At 40.2% G+C, this 24,640-nt stretch overlaps 1 long non-coding RNA gene across 1 annotated transcript in view; it reads right to left on the bottom strand.

The window, feature by feature from the left end:
- LOC128080652 (uncharacterized) overlaps positions 1-24,640 on the bottom strand; it is a 156,090-nt gene that overhangs the window by 16,612 nt on the left and 114,838 nt on the right. The window contains exon 4 of the long non-coding RNA XR_008206839.1: positions 6,819-6,965. This is a non-coding gene — a long non-coding RNA (uncharacterized LOC128080652). The remainder of the gene's footprint in view (positions 1-6,818; positions 6,966-24,640) is intronic.

The following is a 24,640-nucleotide window of genomic DNA, read 5'->3' as shown; positions in this document are numbered from 1 at the left end:
TGTGCTTGGGCTGTGCTGGCTTGGGAGGACCAGCCCCATGCAGGGACGCAATACTGCAGTTGCAAGGAGAAGGGACGGAGACAAGCACACAGTGTTCTGCTATGACCAATCCACAGCACAAATCTGAACGGCTGAAATATATCAGCACAAGATTTTCATTAAAGAAAAATACAGAAAAGCCAATCTTCCCATACCCTCTTGGTTGATGTCTTTTACCTCCCATTAAATATTCAAGTGCTGCATCCAGCACAAGGAGACCCGGACCTTGATGGTTTCTTTGAGCAAAAATGCACTGCACCATAATGTTTCCTAACACGTGCTTTAAATCATGCAGTGTACAGCAAGCAAACAAAAGAACATTCAGATTTAATCTCTTGCCAAATGACTCATTCCGGTTTGGGTAACTCAACTCACCACCATATGGGCAGCTTCTAAAAACATTTTGCAAACAGTATTTTCATAAACGCAAGATAAAACAAGCAAAAAGAAAACTGTCAAGTACCAAACTGAGGGAAAAGGCCAGAGCTTCAAATTCTGAACCAGAAATGAAACAGGATCCTCTCATCCTCAAGGATGACTAGAATTTTTATTTGTCAAAGTGCAAATACTGTTGGACCAATAGTAAGTACACAGGTCATGATTTTACACATTCCACGGTTGGTTTTAGCCAACTCAAAAGGCACCTGACTCTATTTAAATGGGAAGGATACCAATTAACAGCACAAGGCCAAGTGTTCCACGTTTTTTCCCTAAAAAAAAAAAAGCTATCTCAGTCTCTTCACTGGTTCTCACAACTGTTAAAGAGATACAGAATTATGTTTCCTTCTTCAGTAACACAAATTTCACAGACTAAGAACTCTTCTACCCAATTTGAAAACTTTCTTCAACCACACACTTTCCCAACTCTTCAGGACAACCACAGAAGCACCACTCACTTCAGATTTAATTGCTTCCATTTATTTATTAGCAGGCCTCATAAAGAGCAGTTAGGCTTAGTTTGTGTTAGCAAAATGTCTCACAATGGTAGCACCAAAGGGTTAAGAATAAAATACGTATGTGCTCTTCTAGTGAAAAAATGGTTAATTTAAATTGAATCTCTAAATACAGATGTTTTCATGAATATAGGCATAATTCTATATAAATATCATATGCAAATCAGAGCTCATTTTTCACATGTTTATGCTGCCTTATGGTGCAAGGAAAATAGATGAGATATTTTACTGTTCAATGAAAGCATTGGAGAGAGCAGCAGCACATTCCCTCCCAGCCCAGCCAATAGTCCAGAACTAAGGACACAGAGAATCTCCACTGCATCCAGTTTACTACAAGAACTTGAAGCCTTTTTGCTGCAGCCTAGATGAATGCCTTACTCACTGTGCTCACACCTGTCATAAGGTAAATGAAGATGTTTTCTTCTTTCTTGTTATTAAAAAAATCCCCCTACTGTCACGAATTATACATGATCTTAAAGAAAACTGCCTGGAGGAAGCTGACCTTTGAACAGTCACTTAGATGCCTACCATACCATCCTGAAATCTATCAGCACAGCTGCATTGTAAAAGAACAACAAACACTCAGAAATAAAAAAGTACATTTCAAGAATGCTTAGCTACTAAAACCACACACTCCTCAAACCAATGCTGTTGTTGGAGTCCTGACAGCTTTTCGGAATAAGCATCCAAGCTCTGCCTGATTCCTGAAAGAGTAATGTCCTTCTACCCAAACAGCAGTCTCAGTTTAGTTATAAGTACCACCTTCAAGGAAGCTTGGCTTTATGCTATCAGCAAAATAGAGTCAAATATTTAAACGAGTCATGCAGTCATACGATTTACTGTCTTCACGTAATACAACACCACATCCCCAGAGAACATGTGGGTCACGTCTAGATTCAGTGTGTCTAGCTTCGACATGCCTACAACCTCATGGGGACCAACAAAACAGTTCTGTTTATTTTCTTCTGTAAGTAAAAATCTCATGTGTTTGACACAACTGTGACCTGTCTGTATTATTACTATTTGGAAGGAAATATCCTGGGTCTATTTATCCATATGACTACTTGAATGTAAAAATCCTATAGTCTTATTCTCGGCTCTTCTTCAAAAAAAGCATCATGCCTTAATTTTTACATCAGGAAGTACTTCTTCTAGACTGTCTAAATGCAACACATCCTTTCAGCCTTTTCAACAAACATGAAAGGTAAAAATAGTATACAAGAAAACGTCAAGGGTTTTCAGCATGCAATTCAGCAAGCTCAACATTCAAAAAACGAAAGTACAAAATGCATTAGTAACCTACTAAGCATTACTCAAAATGGAAGACACTGAAGTGAGGAAATAAGTTCCTCTTCATCAAAAACTATTGATCACCGCTGATATCAGGAGATCTGCGCAACAGAAATCCAACTTCTGGTGTTGGCATGCATACAATCAATGAATATACAGATGATATAGTATATCTGAGAGCTTGGCTTATGTAGTTATACTAGAGCAGAAATGAAGGTCACTCACCCTATCCTGGGCTCGCATGGGAAACTCCAGCGGAGAGGATCTCCAGAAGAGATCCTTCCCCACTGGTAGCCAGCTCTTAAATAGGTCTAGGAGAGGTGCAGCCAGGCTGCACCCCTTCCAACAGCCTTCACTGTGCTCCTGTGGCTGACTCACTTCTCGCCTCAGGTGATCAGAGGTTCAGGCCATGATTCAGCAGTCCCCATACAGCATGGTTTGAGGTAAGTCAGTACAACTTTCCTGAATGAGGGAAAGGCAAGAGGAGCTCTTGAACCCAGTAAGCTGGCAGACCTGGGGGCAGCAAGAGTGCTGAAAGCAGTTTGGCTCACTCAGGTCTATTTAGTCTCTCATCTCAAGTGAAGTCTCCCAAAGAGTTGAGAGCTACAGTGGCTGCTGAGCCAGAATAACACACTAAAGCAGTCTGCGGGGCAAGCAGCATCAGGTGTCTGCTGAATGTATCCTGATGAAGTTATGGTAATATTAAAGCCTGTCCATCCTCCCTACAAAGGAGCCACTGATCTGCCCTTCCTTTTGTTGAAAAGCCTTCTGCAGGAACCTATTCCCAGGGAAAATTACTGCAAATTTTTGCTCAGATAGTCTGCTCATCACTGCTGCTTAAATGCTTTATCTCCAAGCCTGACTAAATAAGTAGTTTTACATCAGAAAAGATCTACAGGAAAAGCAGATAGCAGAAGGAAAATACTGCCTAGTTCTCATAAGAAGGAATCCAACTACATATAGAACAGCAGAGAATTATTTTGTAGATCAATCTGCTTGAAGAGGAGCTGGAGAAATCATTGAAATTACTTTTGTAGGTCTTTGAAATCCGTTTTTATTTGCATTTCAAAAGAGCAACAGTTTAACAGAGGTTACTGCAGTTCTCTGCTCCTAACCTGTGGCCACCACAACTGATGATAGCAAATTCCTTGCTATCACATTGCCACCTTCCTGACCTTGCCCCAAACCATAACACTTCTGTTTTGCCAATTAAAATTATCTTGCAAAGGTGAAGTACATTTATAATTCTGGATTGCTTGCTAGCAAGCCGGTGTGAAGTAGCTCAGTAAAAAAGACACCTCAGTTTCAGGACACTCTTGGTACCTTTGAGCTGTATTATAACACCAAGCAAAGTTCTGAATTTGACTGTGGCACGTGCAGGGAAATTCCTGACAGCAAGACCCACAGCATTGTGCTTATTTGCTGGCCTGCATTTCCTAATCCTGCCAAATCTGATGGATCGCTCTGAGCTGCTGCGTCTAGCAGCAAGGAACAGCAGTGACAGTGACAGGGAGCCCTGCCACTCCAATATAAGAGACAGTTCTTGCTATTTTTAATAACTATTTCTTTTAACAGCATCTCTTTCAGACAGCAGCTTTATGAATCAGATAATCTATTGACACATATCAGAGTGCTCAGGGAGGCACAGGCGTGCTGTGAATCCCACAGCAGCTGCATTGCTTAGCATGCTGCATATAGCTGCCCCAGGTGGTTGTGCTGCTGTAGGTGGGGACACGAAAGTTGTGGCCAGCTGATTAAGTTTAAATCCAAGTCAGTTGATAGATTTAAAGTTTAAAATTTATGCACACTGCATTGCCCAACTGTTTTAGCAATAAAATTTAGTATTTGCTTCAAATCCACTACTCAATGCTCTTAACCTTCAGCACTGTATTTCTTCGGGGGTTTCCAGCAGCTTGACATTCAAAAGGACCTCTGCAGCAGACTGTCTCCTATTGCTCATTTCCCAGTGGCTGTTTAGGTCTAGGTGTCCTCTGGAGCAATTAAACCCCTGTGGGCAGCACGTGCTGAGTGGCTCACGGACATTATGCAAAGCACTGAGGTGTCTGGCTCAGCTGCTCCCAGGAGGCCAAATTTACCCTCCACAGCTCTACTTTAAAGACACATGTGCAGATACTGACCTCACAGTAGCGTATTAAGACTTTACACTATAAGGATGCAAAGGATGAAGCTAAGAGACTTGTCTGAAGTTGGAGGACAAAATGGGTACATGAGCATCAGCCTGCCAGTCATCTAGCAGCCTACACAGCTCCCAGGGTGCCATGAGACCACTCTTCATGGAAAATCCCTGGCACCCCAGATATTTCCTCCCCAACCCAAAGGCCAGACCCGACAGCTCCAATTTAAAGCTCAGCTCCCCTTTTACAATAAATTCCCATGCAGAAGCCTCAGGAAAGTCCCTTTTCCCCAAGCGCCTCACTGACAGCAAGCAACAACACTGCAGCAAGCAGAGGCCATTAAAGAGTTATTACATTTAACTGCTGTGCGACCACTGGCTGCACACAGCAAGTAAACTCTGATACTGAAATAATTCCTGCTAACAGCTCCTTAAAGGAAGCATCAGTATTGCAGTGTCTAGACATTACCAGGCTGCCCTAAATTAGATTGCAAACACCAGTCAGCACCACAAACTTGTACTGAAGGAGTTAAAACAGTGGCTTTTCATGAAAAAGACTTCACAACAGTCAGCCTCTAACTGCTCTCAGCACAGCAGTGCTCAAGTTATGTGATGCTGGGGGAATTACCACCAGAAGTGCAGTTTGAAAAAGGGCAGAACAGACCTAATACCCTGGCCTTAACAAAGGCAAGCAGAAGGCAAATCCAGCAGCTCATGGCTGCCTTTCAGTTCTTGTGAAATGAGAGCTGCTGCAGTCATCTCCCTATTGCCCCAAAGCCTACCAAGGTATGTTGTACCAGCATAAGGACAGTCCTGGCCCTGGCACTGCTGAGGACAGGCAGAACCCACTAGGGCATTTCCATGCCCAGTGACCTCAGGAGTAGATCCTGGTTCCCCATTCCTCACCTTAAATCTGACATAGGGTTTTCAAAAGAGACAGATTGGCCCAAGCACAACACTGGTGTAAGAACTACTGCTGTGACAAGCATCAATAAAGGCAGCAATTGGATCCTGAGACAGAGCAGGTAGCTTCCTTGGTGTTGCCAGCTGTCCCCATGCAGGAGCAGAGCCAGGAGCAGGTCCCCCAGCAGTATGCATAGCACAAGGACAGTTACTGCAATACTGGCACAGGTTCTGGGTAACATGGCTGTCCACATGCAGTGAGTGGAAATTGGCAATATTTAAGTGTAAGGGAGCAATTTTCCTCCAAGGAATGTGCCTTGTGATGTGATTTGCAAGGCCTTCCTACAGTGGACAGTGAATATATTAAAGACTTCCAGCAGCTGTAGGGAATTGATATCTCTAACTCACCAATCCTTTGCTAGTTGCAGGATCAGCTATGGCAGCTGAAGCTTAAAGATGTAGTAAAAATAAAATAAAAAAATAGTAATTGATGCTTGGAGAGCATGCCTATAAGTCAGCCCAGAGCCCTTTCACTTGGTTTGGAAGTTCAGCAGGGGGTATAACCACACAGAACCACTCTTCAGCACAGACCAAAAGCGTTACCGTAAGGCACTGATATTCTTTCCTCCGCTTGCAGTTTACATGATTTACTTCCCTGTAGTGCAGCACTCTTGAACAGTTGGATCAGTAAGTGAAATCCTACAGTATTTTGACTGCTCCAGTCAGAGACAGACAGCAGCACCTTATTCCCTGGGAATTAGACTGCAAAACATAACCTGCACGTATATTATTCATATGGAGATGAACAAGTATTCAACCTTTTAAAGAAAAGCCATATGAGAATAAACATAAAGGAGGCAATGCAACATATACCAATGATTTACAAACTCATTCCCACAGTCGTGCAACTGCTTTGCAATAGCTCTCAAACAACAGAAGCTCACTGAAATGCCATAGACCTTCCAGGCAGGAAGCAGCCAAGAAGAGGATCATTCTTCCACTCCTCATCTTCCCACTCCAAATCCCCATTCCACTGAGGCCATCTGAGACAAATGAAGAGCACAGAAGCAGTACCAGTACAAGCCCTTACCCCAATTGCTCCTTTCAATACAGCTCAATACTCATAGAACCATAGCATGGCTTGATTGATAGGGACCTCAAGGATCGTCAAGTTCCAACCTCCATTCCACAGGCAGGGTTGCCAGCCACTAAAATCCAGAACTACATCAGGTTGCCCAGGCCCCATCCAACCTAGCCTTGAACACCTCCATTGCATTTTCTCATATCCCTGCCTGCTGTAAACCATAGCAGAGCAGACAGTAACCTCCAACACAGCATATTTACCACATGGTACAGCACATATTCATGCCAAATTCATCTTCAACTGGACAGCGATGGAAAGCTGTGTCCTGTCCCTGCTAATGACAGACAGGTCTAGTAGACATAAAGGCGCACAAGCAGACTAAAATATATTTTAGAAAGTAAACCAGTGTACTCACAGAGCTGAAGAGCAGCCTGAAGAGATGACTGAAGTGCCTCACCAGAACAAAGAGCAGCCCCCCACACATGGTCCACACCTCATAGGTTGTGCCACACCAGCAACCTCCTCCACCTTCTCCTGGAGGGCATCAGCAGGCAGCATGTTCCTATTGTGTGGAGAGAAAACACCATTAAGTTCTAAACTTTTCAAAGACATTACAATGCCAGAGGTGCTCCTGGAGGTAAGGCAGGGGGAACAAACTCCTTCCCATCAGGTACACTTGTGTCACAAAGCATGGGCTAGGAAAGAGACTTCATTTTCTTTATGCAAAACATTTTTAGGTAAGAGCAATTCCTTTGTCCTAGAGTAGTCATCACGATTTATATCACAACTATGATATTTGGAGTCCAAAGCTGGCCTTGCCTTTGCTTTGGCTTGTCCTGAAAAGGGAGAAGGAAGAAGTTCCCTAAACAACTTTGACTACATTCTCCCCACTGGATTTCCATGCAAATGAGCTCCCATCACCTCAGCAGCTTCCATGCTTCTCCTATTTCCCTCAAGGCATAGTCATCCAAAAGGCCCTGGGAAAGCTCAGGTATATGAGAAATGAAATGCAGGTGCCAGCACTCAAAGCTGGCAGGGAGCACATCCAACCATCCTGGCTAGAGAGCCAACCAGCCTTGCACAGGCTCTCTGAACTCTTCATGCTTTGCAGCAAGTGGCACACTTACACAAGAACCAACATCATGCTCTTTCTTGCCTTAGTTTCCTGCTCTAGATATTCTTCACTGTTTTGATCAGAAACCTGTCAAATTGCAACTTTTTTCCTCTCAGCCCTCCTCTATTTACATCATGATTTTCCTCTAGACGATGAAGAGCCTCCAGAAATAACCATCCTTGGTGCCTCTGCTTTCACATTTAAAAAAAACAAACAAACAAACAAAAACAAACCTTCCTATGATTTTCTTTGTAAATTAACTTCAGATGCAAAGCTTTCATGTTTTTTCTCCCCCCCTCATTATTTTTATTATTTTACTTGAATGACTTGTTCAAACTCTCACAGGCAGAGAAATACTACAGGAGAAACTGGAGCCACATCTGCAGCTACTTCCTCATCCTACAGGGATCAAAGGTATTAAATTACAAACTTTCTAACTGTTCTGTTGCCCTTTGTTGAAGTACAGCAAGAAACAAGACAGGGCAAACTCTTACTAAAAGTAACTTAAAGTTTTAAGAGAAATAACCAGTTTCCTACATTCTCTGGTGCATCAAAACTTTGGTTCTTTGCAGAGAAGTAGGTAGAAGTCAGTAGTACTAATTACCATAGTTTAGGAGATCACAAAAGATTCCTTTTAATATGCATGGACATATATTTAAATAAAAGAACAAGCAGATAATCTTAGAAGTCTTGTCCAACCTTTTTGATCCTATGTTGGGAATGATGATGAAGTTTCTTAAGTGACATTTTGTCATAATCCTACAGCCTGCATCTGGCATTGCAGATGCTACATACAAGAACCTTGCCAAAACACAGCTAACAGTGCAAGTTCTGCAGCAACAACTCTATTTATGGTAAGTGGTCATTTTGGGGAGTGGAATAGGGAGCCTCTACTGCTTTCAGCCTGTTTCTTCAGTAGAAACCAGTTTCTCCAAATAAAGTCTGGAAAAAAAACCAACCTTACAAGGACTAGCATGTGCAAAAAAACCCTGTTATTTTTTCATTTTTAATAAAATTATTATTTGCTGTGGTAAGATACCCCAAAGCTTTAAGTTAACCTGCACTGGGGAACAGTGTGTGTTCAACTGATCACAAGCAGAAGAACTCCCATATAGAATGGGCAGTAAGAGAAAGAATTGATGTGGTTTACCTCTCACAAGGTTTGTTTAGAAAAAAAGCAGAGATATATTACAAATGTACAACATTAGAAATGTATGTATGTTAGAATGTCCTTATATTGGGATGAAATAGAATTCAACAGAGGGGAATTTATAGGTGAAAGCACAAGTACCTTATGGAATAGCACATTAGAGCAGCTGGTGCTATGGCTTCCCCATAGGCACCCAGTAGGAATCTGGAAATACTTCAGTGACTGCTCTAGGTGTTTGCTGAATAGTAACTAAATCACTGTTCTCTGTAGGAAAATTGTCCTGGTTAAGTAAGAGTCATCTGTTTACTGCTGCTTATATATAAACCCTAGCTTCTTTCAGGTTAGAACAGGCATGTATGACCCACAGGCCTCATGCAGAGATGTGTCCCAGCCCTGAAGCAGTATGCAGGTACCCAAATTCAAAAAGCCCTAAGCAGCACCAGTTGCACCAGACAGCGTAACTGCTGCCTCTGAAAAGAGTACACTGGGTGCCAAGGACCTGCCCTCCTGTCTTTACCCTGCCACCTGCAGTGTTGTTCCAGAGGATGTGCAGGGAAAGAGGGAAGACACCCCTGAACAAAACAACGCAACAGAGGCAGCTGATGTCCCAACAATCACATCTGGAGTGAGGTAAAGGCCAAGTCTTCAGCTTCTGCTATTCCTGAGAGGCATCATGTTCCCAGTCACACTGTGCTGCCCAATAGTAATGCCTCTCTCACAGCTGCAGCATCTCTGGAAGAGGCAAAAACAGCATCTCCCTCACCATCGGCACGCAAAGGAGGAGAAACAGCAGCTACTACCATAACTGAATCCTCCAGATCAGCAATGGACAAACTCCTGATAATTCAAGATGGCATCAAGACTAACAAGGAGAACAATTGTATCTTTCTTGTATCCTATCAATCCAGACTGTTTCTTCCTGGGACAATGAAAGTTAAGATATTATTCAGTTTTCTTTCCCTTGGCAGTTGTCATAGCCACTACTTTGAGCAACCAGTTATATTTATCCACTTCCTGAATGATGGTGTACCCACAGCTAAATATTATAATTTCAAAGGAAATGTTTCTATTCATTCATAACCATTAATCTAATCTCATTCTCCATCCCCTTTCCAGGTAAATCTTCCTTCCAGGAAAGTGAGGACAATCAGAAACAATGGCACTTCTTATAGCTCTACCTGTACCTAAGGTGTAGCAGGTTTACTTACTCACAAGCTTGGTGGGTGTGTGAAACATAGGAAATAGATTTTTCAAGTCCACTAATACTCCTGATGTTAAGAGAGAAAGGAATATGAGCCTACATTGTAAAATGTAATAAAAAAATTGCATCTTCATTTCACTACTAGAAAAAAATTCTCCTCAGAATAGCAGTTCTTGCAAAGTTGTTCCTTAAGCGAGTCCCTGTTGCTGAGCAGCAGTTCTCTGCTGAAAAAGGACAGGAATCTCACTTTAATCAGCGAGTGTATTTACAGAGAAATTACATTTTTACTCTTGAATTTTGATATTCATAGAATCATAGAATGGCTTGTGTTGGAAGGGACCCCAGGCATCATCAAATTTCAACCCCCTTGCTGCATGCAGGGCCACCAACCTCCGCATAATTGTTAGTAATACTGTTCCTCTCCATATCTTCCTGGTAAAAAACAAAATCAAAACAAAAAAATCCCCAAAACAACAGCCTTGCAAGCAAAAAAATAAAACCAATATCCCTTAATAAATAATGCTTTGGAGGAAAAGGGGGAAGGGAAGCAGACCGAGTGCAACAATAAATACAAGATTGTTCCAGACCTCTCAGCTTAAGCTTGTACAGCATTCATGGAAAGCATCTTTTCAGAATACCGAACTCCACATCTTCATCAGAAATGAAACATCTCCAAATAATTAAGAGTCATCATCAACTCTACAGTGCCTATCTTTTATTATGAATGATAAGCTATTTTTCTATGCAATGGAGGGAAAGATTTCAGCAAATACTTTAGTATAGCAGACTCATGTTTGCTACTTGGTAGTAGGGCTGTTAAACAATTACAGATGTTAATTCCTTGGCAACTCAACACTGCTTCCCTCTGAGTAGCTGTGAGAATTACTGACACAGCCTAGAAACCTTACAGCTCTCTACAATTCCCTGAAAGGAGGTTGTGGTGAGGTGGGGGTTAGCCTCTTCTCCTACATAACTAGCATTAGAATGAGTGGAAAGGGCCTCAAGTTGTGCCAGGAGATGTTCAGGTTGGATATTAGGAAAAACTTCTCCTCTGAAAGAGCAATCGGGCTCTGCAACAGGCTGCCCATGAAGGTGGTGGAGCTACCATCCCTGGAGGCATTCAAGAAACATTCAGACGTCTATTGCAGGACATGGTTTAGTGGGGGAAATATTGCTGGTGGTTGGACTGGATGATCTTGGAGGCGTTTTCCCACCTTAGTAAATGTAATAATCACAGAATCACTAAAAAGGGAGATGTTTTCCTAACAGCTGAAACTCTAAGATACTCTAACTTGGGGGAAAAACATCTTTACAAAAGTATCACCCACAGCAATTACTAACTCCTGTTGAAGACATGGGATTGCCAAACTCATAGGGAAAATGAAGAGGGGAAAAAAAAAAAACCAAAACAGAAGATAAAGGGCCTCTGTACTTTTTTAACTTGGAAAAGTTAAGGAAATTGCTAAGTTGCTTTGACAGGGATAAATAGGATTGCAAGATGACTTTGCAGGCCACTACACAGAAAACTGATTTCCCTCCCACTCTCACCAAGTTGTCTGAATGTTGGACTTATTCCAGTGACAGCAGAGATGTTTATAATGTACTGTAAATCAGCCTCATGCACTCTTATGTCAAGAAGGATGCTTATAGTTTATTTGTGAGATATGCAGTTGATAATTTCTTGGAAAAGAAACTATTGTATTTTTTCTATTTATGAAAGGTGATTTCTTCTAAGAGCTTTGCAGCTTATGTATATACATAGATTCTTTTTTGAGGAAATGGGATAGCTTTCTGTAATGGTATTTTAATAAGAAGAAATGCAATCAACTGTCAGGGTATATAGTGAGCTGTGTTCTCTCTCAAGAGATATGGTGGTATCTAAAACTATTTGTACCTGGAAAATAGAGCTGCTTCACTTTTACCATTAGATCGCCAGATCAGGCGAGGAAGTTTAAGCCTTTTCAAACAAATTACCACAAAAACAGTTTAATGCTTAATTTAAAAAGTCACTAATCCTGACACTGGTTATTTCTGAGGGTGCTACTGATGCGTTAGCAGTAATACGTAGTCATAACTCATGACTCACAATTCACATGCAAGGAGAGTCAGTTAAGGTCAAGGATCACCGATACTTCCTAGTCTATGAGCATTTGATTTTGTATACTTCATCTTTTATCTTGTATACATCTATACTCACACAAAAATAATAGATTGCTATTTCCATTCTGCTTCCTACTAGTTTAGCTATAAGAAGCCCCCATTCTTCCTCATGCTCTTTTCTGATATTCATGATTTTTTTCCCCCACTCACATTGTTATCATCCTCCTTTTCTTTCTAGTAAAGGCTTCTCATTTCTGCTTCCAAATACCCTCTTTCTTTTCCTCAACCACTATACTGCAGATTTCTTCGTCTTTTCTACAGACCATGGCACACAACTAGAAGCAACAGCTTATGATTATTCAAAACTTGTTTTCATATCATATTATCATTTATCATCAGATTTTGCACAGCAAGCTCTACCAGTTAATTCACCAGGTACATCAGTGGTATATATTGGTAAGGTCACATACAGAGTCATGATATTGACAATAGGACAATAGAAGCAAAAAGGTTCTCAGTAAAGAAGGTATCTGAGCATTTCCATAGAAAAATATTATAACTCACAAGCCACACACTCAATTACAGCACACGCCACAGAAGGGCAGCACAGTGAAAGGATAAGTTGCTTCTTTTTCAGGCTGTAGTTGGTACAAAAGTAGCTGCAAGACCAGCATGAAGATCACTTCAGTAGAACTGGGAATTACACTTGAAGGTGGAAACTGAGAAGCAGAAAGATTTGACTGTTTGCATATAGAGCTGTTAAGTTGGCCATGTGATTTTGAAATATTTCTCCTCCATGCAAATGCTCCATATGATTTGTGAAATTAACATCAGATGAACCAGGCTGTGTGATGTATGATGACACAGCAGATGCCACGGTGTGACACTCGTTATAGTAATGACAGGCTGGAAAAACTGTAGAGAAAGAGACATGTGGCATCTTGACACAGTTTAGCCACAAAGTGATTAGATCAGAAGAAAGTAACGGGCAGTAATGATCACAAGAGCAGTTAGAGAGGTCCATTATGCCACCTGCAAAAATAAATAAAACTGGCACCTCCAAATGCCACCCCATTATAAGATTAGATTGTATTGTGAAATCCAGAGACAATTTTAGATACGCACTTCATAAAGTCATGAATCAGGCTTTAAGAGTAGATACCAAGGAAATAAGCTATCAAACAGGAGGTGGAAAGACAATCAACTGGATTATTGTACTTGGCTTGCTTTTTTCCCCTACCAGTGACAGAGACTGAAGTGAGAAAACAAGGGACTAAGCAAATATTCTCACAGAAGAAAGCTGCTTATGAATTAAAATAGAGTTCCTCTAGTATTTTGATATTTGTGCTGTCATTTTCACTGGATTCTCCCTGTAGAGCAGGACATGATTAATAACTTCAGTTCTACAAGGAATTCCACTGCAGGAAGACATTCAGTACCGATTTTGAAAAATCCAAAGCAGCACAAAAATTACAGAACAGTTTGGATTGGAAGGGACCTTAGAGTCCCCACAGCCCCAACCCCTGGTCTGGGTTGGGTGCCCAGGGCACATCCAGTTCTGACCTTGGGCACCTGCAGGGATTGAGTACCCACAGCTCTGGGCAGCAGTGGCTACTCAGTACCACCCTCTGAATTAAAAAAAGCAGAGACAACAGTAACTCATTAGTCAAAGTCTGCAATTAGTTAATGATTAACGTTCACCAGAAGCAAGCTCTCACAGGGAGAACCATTAGCAGCAGCATCTCTCATTCAACATGCCTGTTTAGCACACAAGAAATTAGCAGCACTGCTACCAGCCACCCCAAAGGCAGGGTGGAAAGCGAGTGCTGCCCAGCCTTTTTCTCAGTGTAATTAATTACCATCCAGCCTAATGTCAGTCAAGAGCCAGCAGCAAGCAACAAGCATGACTCCCAGTTAACATAATCACACAGTTACAAATCAAAATAAGATTTAACTTGCAGAGAAGCTTGATTCTGCAATGTAAGTATTGGGCAGCCTGATCAGAAGCAACCCGATGTCCACAGATGGTCGATAATATATATATCATCCAAGCATAGGAGTTGCCAGTGCTCTTTTACAGCCCAGATGAAAGCCAGGCAGCAGTGAGCAGCTTGGCAAGAGCAGAACTTCACACCTCATTTATGTTTGTAGCTTAGTTTGTTGAGCACCATAAACTAAACATCAGGTGTAATGCTGTGAATATGACTGAGCATGCTGTAATAACTGGTATCTTCTGCCAAGCAAAATAGTATTCCCTTAGAAAGAGGGAGGGAAGTGGAGGGGAACAGGAAGAGCAGCCTAAGTGGCTAGATCCTTCAATTCTAGCTTAGATGTGAAATATGTGCCTACTTTTAAAAAAAAAAAAAAAAAAAAAAAAAAAAAAAAAAGCACAGCCTCCCTCCTGTTCCTGCAGTTGTGGGCATTTATTCTTTTGGAGCCCCAAACAGCTAGATAAGCCCTTATGCAATAAGGGGAATCTAAGAATTTCTAACAAGGTGCAGAGAAGTTTAGTATACATTTCCACTACTTTTAAAATGTTTGTTATTGTTTTTTTTTAATTTGGAGAAGAGTACTTTAAATGAAATTGCTTATGCAAAGGACAGTTAGTTTTACTTGAAGAGCTTCCTGATACACAACAGCCTGAATCTGAGCTTTCCCTATTAACATATTTTAAAACATCCTCTCTTTTAGCAACTTTAAAAGCTCTTGTTAGCAGAACATTAAAGAGTAGGCTCCATCAGTTTGGTATATTTGATACGAGCAGGGCCTCACACACCTCAAAGGCCACACTTACCATTTACAGAAAGAAAGCAGCTAGAAGTTTCCCTGGTCTTTCTCACTGACCAGAAGGAATCTCAAAGACAGGAAGGCCATCACCAAGTCAGCCTTCAGCCTCAGGTAAGAGCTCAACTATCTTTTCTGCATGCTCCCTAGACAGCACATTAAAGGCTTGGTCTTTATGCAGCATCCCTCCCTCTTAGAGCTTGAGTAACCTCCTGTTCACCTCACAGACATCACAAAGCAGGATATTAGAACTCTTCTTAAGGAAGGGTACCCTCCAAACATCCCAGCCAGACCCAGATAAAGACCAACACTGAGCTATTGCCCTCCCTCCAGGTGCATCCCCATAATCCCCAGACTCTGCAGCTCAGACAACAATTCTCTTCCCCTACTGCTTCAAATCCTCCCTGGGCAATTCAGTGAATTATACTGAAACTGATAGCATGTGAAAGATAAAGAGGGAGAGGACTCTCTTTTTGGTTGAAATAAAGCAGCAGGTTCTCTCTTCACTAGTGAGGCTCTAGCTCACATAAAACATGCTAGCTCAGAACTGGTAATGCTCAGGTAAGGTTCCCTGCTCCTTGAAAAAAAACTCACAATGTTAAAATGCTGCTTATGCTAAATGCTGACTTTTGAAGGACTACAGCACGCTTTGTCAATGTGGGTTGCTTCTTGGCTATGAGTGTACGCACACATATATCATCCCCTATTCTAGAGTCACCACCAGTGGTAATAACATTGAGATAAGCAAGCTGAGAGGAGCTCAGTATGACTGCCCCTCTCTCAAACAGAGAATTAACTCCATCAAATAGACCATAAACTGTGCTGGCACAAACCAGCTCTGAACATCAAGGGAGTGACACTTTCTGCTTGAGTAAAGTTTTAAGTACAGCAGTGTAACCTCTTTGGTGTAGCACAATAGCAGTGTTTCAGGATCTAAATGGGAGCTACAAGAAAGAAGGGAACAGATTCTTCAGCAGGGTCTGTTGTGACAGGAAAAGGGGAAGTAGCTGCACACTGAAAGATGGGAGATTTAAACTGGACATAAAGAACAAGTCCTTTACAATAAGGTTGGTGAGGAACTGGCAAAGGTTGCTCAGAGAGGAGAAGAGTGTCCCATCCTTGCAGTCCACCAGGATTAGACTGGAGGGGCTCTGAGCACCTGATGGAGCTGTAGGTGTCCCTGTTCAGTGCAGGGCAGCTGGACAAGACAGCCTTTAAAAGTCTCTTCCAACTCTAAGGGTTCTACAATTCTACGAAATAAATAATGCATCTCCATCAGAAAAATGCCTTTCAGGCTTGCATCTCTCACCAGGATTCACATTCCCTGCACAGAAGGCAACTCCTAGACCTGGTAACAGACTGTTTTGAGGGTAAAAATGATTCAGTATGCTGAAATGAAGAATGTATTTTTAGAGAGGAATTTTTCCTCCCCTTTTCCCCATGAGAGACAGAGAGAAAAAGATATATGCTGCTTATCTCAACTGCAGACAGAAAGAGCATGTATTCATTTTTAATATCACTTCCCCCATTCTGTGCACAGCTAGTTAGCAAGACTTTCCAGAGAGATAATTACACTAGACTATCACACTGCAGACAGATATGGAAAATCATACCCTTTCCATCTTCTGGTTTCAAAGAGGCAAAAATCTGTACTATAACCTTTTCTTCCTTAAACTCATAAGAATAAACTGAGGCATACTATTGATCTATTTAGAGCTGTCATTCCTCAAAGGTCAAATTTTGCTTTTTTCTTTCAACTGATTACGAACGCCATGAGTTTCCTGCCTTGCTATATCTTTGTCCTGATGTAGTAGTTCTGCATATAATGAAGCTTTAGTCACATATTTACTCTTAAAAATAGGAAGGGGGGGAAGAGGGGGAAGAACACATTTTCTCTTGAATGCAGGATCAAAATGTGCCCCTTCATTATTTTCTTGTCTTTAATCCCTTCTTATCCAGCAATATATTGCAGTTGCCCAGCACTGATATCCATCCCCTCCTAAACTCACTGATTTTGTATCATTTACTCACAAATATACACTGATGAAATGGTGATTGCTTTCTATTGATTGTAGATCATCACAGCAATGGATATCCCTGCCAGGTGCATCAGGGAGAAAAAAACCCAACAGAGTACAAACGCTTCAGTAACACTCTGAAAATTGCATTTAGAAGTGTTCCTATATGTAACTCTTACACTGTCTTTGCTATCAGCTAAAACTGGTACCCAACATCTTTAAAATGCGTTTCAGTTAACAATGCAGCCTTTATGTCACAGTAGCACACAGCAGGCTCTGCACTGCCAGGTGCTTCAGCCACTCAAAAATAAAACTTTTGGGGGGTCAGAAGGCTATGTTCTGATTTATGGACTGAAACGAAATGTGAGTATGTTCAAACCACAGAATGCTCTACCAGCTCATTTTCTCACAGATCGTTAAAAAAAACCCTAATTGATCACTTACAACTGCAGAATTATTCTAGGGATTAAGTATGATTTAGATTTGGACAAACACAATTGAAGTTTCATAAGATTAATTACCGCCCCGCAAATATAGAACATTTTTCCCTTTTCCAAAATAAAAACAATTCTCCTCCAACTATTCATCATCCTGCACACAGTAACAACAAAACTAAGATGATACAGGGATAAAGTCCATTGGCATCTTGTACAGCATATAGAGAGAGCTATTTTTCTTCTTCCTGAAACTAGTGACTATAAATGGCACTCTAAATAAATAGGAATTTCTTCAAGTATTTTACTAAAGCTGCTTTGGGGCTGCCTAACAGGCAGAAAGCCAAGTGTTGTTGTTTTTAATCACTTCATTGTTGATTTAGGAAGCTTTTCCATCAGATCATGGATCAGATCAACTGTCACAAAGGGAAAACCCTGTTTTTCAAGTTTTTTAAATCTCAACCATATTAAATTAAAAAAATGGTGATAATGCCCTATAATCCCTACATAAATCCTTAGGCAGAGACATGGAAAGACAGAACGTTTATATGCTAGCAGTAATTCAAGTCTACACAAACTTGGTACAACTCTTCTCACAACTGGGAGGACAACAACCTGTTTCCAGCTGCCCAGAGAGGTAGTGAAGTCTCCCCCTCTGGAGATAACCAATACCCAACAGGATGCCTACCTGTATGATCCGCTGTAGGGAACCTGCATTAGCAGGGGATTGAACTCAACAATTTTCTTCCAGCCCCTATTATCCTGTGATTTGATTTGTAGCACGTCAGCTATCACTCGCAGCCCATGTGGAATATGGCTCACAATGGAGCTATCAGCTGCACAAGTCCATCTCAGCTGTTTCTCCCACAGCATTCCCCATCCCCTTCCCAGACTCAGTCCTCATCCCTTGAGCAGCCTCCTTCTCCTCATCCACTGCCCAGAGCATAGGGAGCACCTTGTAACTCATTTGACAGGAAAAACTTCCTGAAAAATTGGGCGAGACAAGAGGTTGTTCCCAAGCAGTAACAAGATACAGCACTAGTTTGGAGAAGTAGTACTATGTGGGAGAGGAATGGAGAGAGTCATTCAAGTGAAGACTGCCAGGAAGGGATTACACACCTAGCTTGGCTGAAAAGTGCTTAATGTTTTTGCAGACATACTGATGGCATTATGAAAGGAGCTAGTGACAGCAAACGCTAATCAAGGAATGCATTAAATACTGTGAAGTAGACAAAGATCAGATTAACGTATTAAAAATATTATTAATTATACAAATGCCTTTTTAATAGAAAAATACTAGAATTAGGAACTTAGCAATTAATGCCACAATGCCCAAAGGAAATAAATCCAAACAATCTGATGAGTTTAGTTTCAGTAAGCATTATGTCGCACAGAATAACACGAGGTAAAGAAGTGCAAGACTGCTGGTTTAATATTTGGTTTGAGACAGCGTAAGTAGTCATAACATGTAAAAATATTAGGAGAATTTCAATGGTGAGTTTTGACAGCTTGCATCATTAATGTTATAATTTAGAAGTTCTATAGCTTCTACTAGCTGATTTTCATCTTTAAGCAAACACAGAGCTAAGAGTTTCATTTTCTATCCAAATCAAAGTGAAGACTCTAGATGACCTTAAATGAAACAAAAAGTAAATGTTTCAGGATGGGTTACCACAAAATAAGGAAGCAGCTCCAGACCTTTGAAATAAGCTGAGCTTTCCACTTGCCCCATTTATTTAGACAGGAAGGATCCAGCTGAAGCACCCCATTCTCTAAGTTGGCCACAAGCACTCTTTGAGCCAAGCTGTGGCCTAGACTTCTTGTTACGTTTGTAACACAAGAAAACCAGAGCTACATATATTGTCATCCATAACAGAGCACCAATAAATAAAAGAAATTCAAGCCGCTACTGAAGAACATAATAAATGTGAAATTGGGGCTCCAGTCAGCACAGAAATCAGCTTTTCAAAACCCCTGCAAGTCATTGGTCCACTTTCCTTCACAGTAACTTAAGCAACAGCAACTTAATCCCACACTATCAAGTGAAAACATTTTTTTCCCCTGAAGGAGAGGATAAAAATAAATCTGTTTTCACAGATGTCAAAGAATAACTTAAGGAATAAGGACTTCTTCCCCCAGTCAAAACATTTTAAGACATGATGATGATAATTATAACTAATTGCAATATTTCACACTTAGTATTTGTTATGGCATTACAAACTATTTCATGGTAATTAATATTCCCGTTTGTATTCTGCAACTTTCCTAGAACAAAGCTGATGTTCCCCAGCAATTCTCTGTCACTCAGACTGCTCTTTATTGCACTTGGGGAAACACTGAAGGAGATGCTTTGCAGTTAAGAAAGACTCCTTCCCTGAGTTTACACCGAGGATAACCACATATAGATTTCACTTTCTTCATCCATAATTACAATGCTGGAAATGCTAAATGACATTCTAACATACTTTCACATGCCTATATTTTTATTCCCACACAGTTTACTTCAAGAATCAAGATCTCTCTCAAGGAGGACATGGATAGCCACTTTTGCTATGAGAGCTTTGCTTATACTGTGAATATATTAAAGGTCTTTCTTCTCTTGGAACGACTCATCTTGTTCTCAATAACATACTTGTTAAATAAGTAATTTTCAGCTAAAGAAAAGCAAGTGAAAGCAATTTAAGTTAAACCAACCATCCTATGGTTAAGGCATCAGTGTGGCTCAATTGTGATGAAAGCTTAAATGATTATAGATGTTTCTGAATAATCTTCTGTCATGAATCTGTTTGGACTTGTTTCCCTGTGATATTTAATATACAATTTTTTACTAGATGGATAGTAGTGCAGCAAGCTAGAGAGGAGTTCCATCTTTTTTCCACTTACAAATGCTCCAAAGAAAGAATATATCATAGAATGGTTTGGAGGGGACCTTAAAGCCCCCCCAGCACCCAATCCCTACTATGGGCTCAGGCTGCCCAGGGCCCATCTGATCTGCCTTGGGCACCTCCAGGGATGGGGCACCCACAGCTCTGGGCAGCAGTGCCAGCACCTCACCATCCTCTGTAGAAGAATTTCTGCCTGACAACGAAGACAAATCTTTCCTCTTCTGGTTTAAAGCCACTTGCCTTTGTCCTATCGCTTAGACTGTGTAAAAAGTCACTCCCCTTCCCGCTTATAAGCTCCCTTCAAGTACTGGGAGTTTGCAATGATGTCTCTTCTCCAAGCTTAACAAGCCCCACTCCATCAACCCTTCTTAGACAGATTTGAACTTCAGTGAATTTGCAGCCAAAAAGAAAGAACAACAAAAAACCCACAAAAAAAAAAATTCCTAATCTGACTGTAATCTTCTTCTCAGGTGTGCAGCTAAGATCTACTTCCACAAAATTGATTTTCTCCATGTTCACCCTCCTCTTGACAGGAAATGGTATCCATAAATAGGCATGCATGTGTAGGAAAACTAGCTTACAAGGCTAGTCATTGCACATAACATCTAATAGACTACACATTATGAGTTTTATTTAGACATTAAAGAAAACAAGTACAGTGCAAGTAGGGAATGTATGTACATAATCTAATAATTAGGTTGACTAGTGATTCTAACCCAGTTAGAACTGATTTCAGCTAAATAAGCTGAGTTTGTGCAGCATCCCACACACAAAAATGAAACAAAGACATCATCAGATATTATTCCATCAGCTGTTTTGTAAGCTGGCTTTTTCAAGGCTGTTTAGCTATACATGGCAGTAAATGAAAGACAGAATTTGGTATGTATTTTTACACTCGCAGACATCTATTAGAGTATGCTCTAATGCTAAGTATTTGCTCTTGCATACTGAAGAACAGATGAAAGTTTCTCAAACACTACGCACACAGCAGTTTTTCAGCCCTATCAAAGAGACTGATGAGTTACATGTTATTTTATATGGAGAGAAGCACGCTACTTGGATTTCTAGAAGCATTTCTAGTTGGAAATATATCCATATCAAATGAAAAACACAGCTAAAACTGCAAAAAAGTTACTCAGGATAAATCTATTTTACCTTTACATAAGCATTCAGTTTAAGTCCAGTATTTTTGTTCCTAGATTAGCATGAATACAGACCCAGGGATATATGAAACAGCACATTAATTTTCACCGATTTTCTCTCTGCTCTTTCTAGCTCTCAACTGTGATTACAGAAGTCACGTGAGAATTCAACACAACTAGAGGCAAGAAAATAATTCCCACCAACTAACTCTGATTATTTTAAAGTAAAATAAGGCATATCAAGAAGGAATGCAAACAAGCTATGTATTGGTTTCAGTATCTTTTAGGCCTTTCTAAAGAAAGATTTTATGCATGAGCTCCCTGTGAGTTCATGCCTGCTGAACAGAAGCAGTCATAGGTTTTACATTGCATTTCCTAAACCTTCTAGAACACTGAAACTCAACTTCTCCCTTCGCTAAACATCAATACATCCTCTTGCCTAGAGGCAAAAAGCAGTTTTTAAGGGAATAGCAATAGATGCTCTTGACTGAGCTTGCAGCAGTCATAGAATGGCTTGGGCTGGGAGGGACCTCTAGGATCACCAAGTTCCAACCCCTGCCACAGGCAGGGCTGCCAGCTACTAGATCAAATACTAGATCAGATTGCCATAGTAAAGATTTGCTGCACGTGAGCTACAAGTGATTGAGAGCCAGTACAAGAAGCAAAAGCTATTTAAAAACAACATGGGATGTAATGTAATTCCTGTACAGGTGAAGAATAGTATCAGAACAACAGGAGCTATTACTAGGGATTACATTTCACAAGGCAGAATGGACCAATACAGAAGCAGGAAGAATGAAGCAAGTCACTGGAAGCTAAAGCAGCATCATGCAGAAAAATACTCCTCCTTTTCTTATAGGCAGCTTTCATGTTTACAGCTACAAATGCAAAATAAAGGAAAAATGAAACATCATTTCTAAAATATTTAAAAGACAAAAAGAAAACAGTTCACAGATACTGCTGAATGTTTACGAAAAGTTTATGAAATTGAAATTGTAATTAATAAAAAAATATTAGTAGTTTGATAGAACAAAAACATTGCCTGGAGTTTTGGTCATATGGTTTAATTGCTAAAGCAATCAGAATTATATGCCTCTAAAAGACAATGCAATGAAATAGTCTGATCTGCGTACAGTACGATTTCTAATGTTTTAAAAATTAAATCAAGTACATGGCCAATAAATCACTGCAGTCAGTACTAAAATAAATGATAGTTTATGCTTCTCCAACAAAGAATCACTCTCTGTTCAAGACCTTCCTATACTGCCCACAATGCATAACCTTGCCAATAGATCCTGATATTGTTCACCTCTTCAGCCATCATTAAACCTTCCGTAACGAAAAAAAATCTACTAGGTTATCTGAATAAATGTAATAAACATGGTGATTTCTTGCAGGGCTAGGCCAATACCACAAACTTGAGTAATGAGGTAGATCTTTTGAATAGAGAAAAAAATAAAAGATACTTTCTACTTTTCAGTAAGAGTAGGAGTTATATCCAACACAGGCAAACAGATCTGAGTAAGTCTTGGAAAACTTACTCAAACATTCAATTTTACTCATGGTATTTGCTCAACTAGCTGAATGCTCACAAGAAACTGTACCCTTATGAAATTTACTTTAAACAATTAAGCTCATGTCTAGAAGATTATTTATATTTTGGAACTAAAGAAATATTAGGTTTTGAACTGGATAAGTGTCTCAACAACAGCAAAATTCTGCACTTTTTTTTGTTCTTATGATCCCAAAACGCCTTCTGCATTTTGACTGAATTTCTCTCATTGGATGCAGGTAATGGGACAGTATCCTGGAAATTAATCACAAAAGTAACTTCTCACTGCAGATAGCAGCACAGTTTATTCATTTCTTGCTTTTACAGAACAATAATTCAGAAGTTACGCATGCAGCTGAGGATAGTATTTTTTTTCCTTTGGTTGATTTATGGATACTGCGTGTAGATCAAATTGTTTTAGACTTATGCCATAATAGTAAGTAATTTTCATGAATTCTAATATTACTAAAAATCCAGTTCTTTCTGATTTTAATTAAACACAATCAGTTAAATGCATCTTTGTAATTACATCTAATGATTCACTGCAGGGGCTGATCAAACTTGTAAATCTGTTGCCCTGATAAGTTCACAAAGTTTTTCTCAAGTTCTCCTTTGACTTTCCTAGGGAGTCATACTTCAGTATCACTGCACAACAGAATCAATAAGAACACCTGCAGAACTTCATTCTCAAGTTCTTCATCTATACAATGAATATTAAAAATACATCCATTTCAGAAAACCAAGCAGGCGGGATATTTTCTATTGCCAATAATTGTGCAACATAGCCAAATTTAAGCCAAGAGAAACCTGTTGGAGACTGCTATATACTAATAACATTACAGTTTCATCTATCAGAAAGCATAGTCAAATAGAGACTATTCATACCACTCAGCAAGAGGAAGACACAGTTTTGAATGGATAGTGTTAAATTTTGTTCAGTTAATCCGCAAACTTTGTTTTCCAGGCTTCAAGAGCAGATGCCAGGGACTGTCAGTGCAGTAAGAAAAAAAACAGTTTTAGAAGAGCTTTCTTACTTGAAGCAATAAATCCCCAGTCAACCATATATGAATAAACATGAGCAGGTAAATAGAATGGTTCTGTGACGGCAGCTTCAGCTTTTGGAATAAAGCGTGTGCGCAAAAAGGAGAGCTGCTAAGAGATTTTATTTATATTTTAATATTTTTTGCTTGGTGACTAATCTGGAAAATAGCTCAACTGTAGATGCGTGCAGCATTGTAATAAATGTTTACATCCAGGGGCCCAAGCCAGGCATATCTTCCAGGGGCAAAATAAAAGTCTTGCACAGAGTTTTTACTCATTTCCTAACAGAGATGAATGGTGATGAATTATTAAATCATAGAATGGTTTGGGTTGGAGGGGACCTTTAAGATAGCCTAGGTCAAATCCCCCTGCTATAGGCACAGACACCTCCCTCTAGACCAGGTTGCTCAGAGCCCCATCCAGCCTGGCCTTGAATGCTTCCAGGGAGGGGGCATCCACAACCCCCCGGGGCAATCTGTTCCAGCATCTCACCACTTTCACAGCAAAGAATTTCTTCCTAATACCTAGCCTAAATTAACTCTCTTCTTTATAAGAGATATTAGCAATACTGTGGTATATTAGAGGAGGAGAAATAACACAATTTAATCTTGATTTTGACATAGACTTCCTGAGGAAGTTGTATTTGTGTATACGTTACAAAGAATAAAAGCAAAAATAGTTATATTTACCTAATAAATGGCATCACAAAACGCTCTGTACGTGCAAAGCACAAATTGCCCCGGCACTAGGTAAAGGTGATGTAAAGATTTTAGATTCTCTCTTTTTTTTTTTTTTACTGTACTATCCTGTTTCATA

Source organism: Tympanuchus pallidicinctus, unplaced genomic scaffold (assembly GCF_026119805.1).
Source record: "Tympanuchus pallidicinctus isolate F22 unplaced genomic scaffold, pur_lepc_1.0 scaffold2, whole genome shotgun sequence".
Lineage (NCBI taxonomy): Eukaryota > Metazoa > Chordata > Aves > Galliformes > Phasianidae > Tympanuchus > Tympanuchus pallidicinctus.
This window is presented reverse-complemented; position numbering and strand designations above follow the sequence as displayed.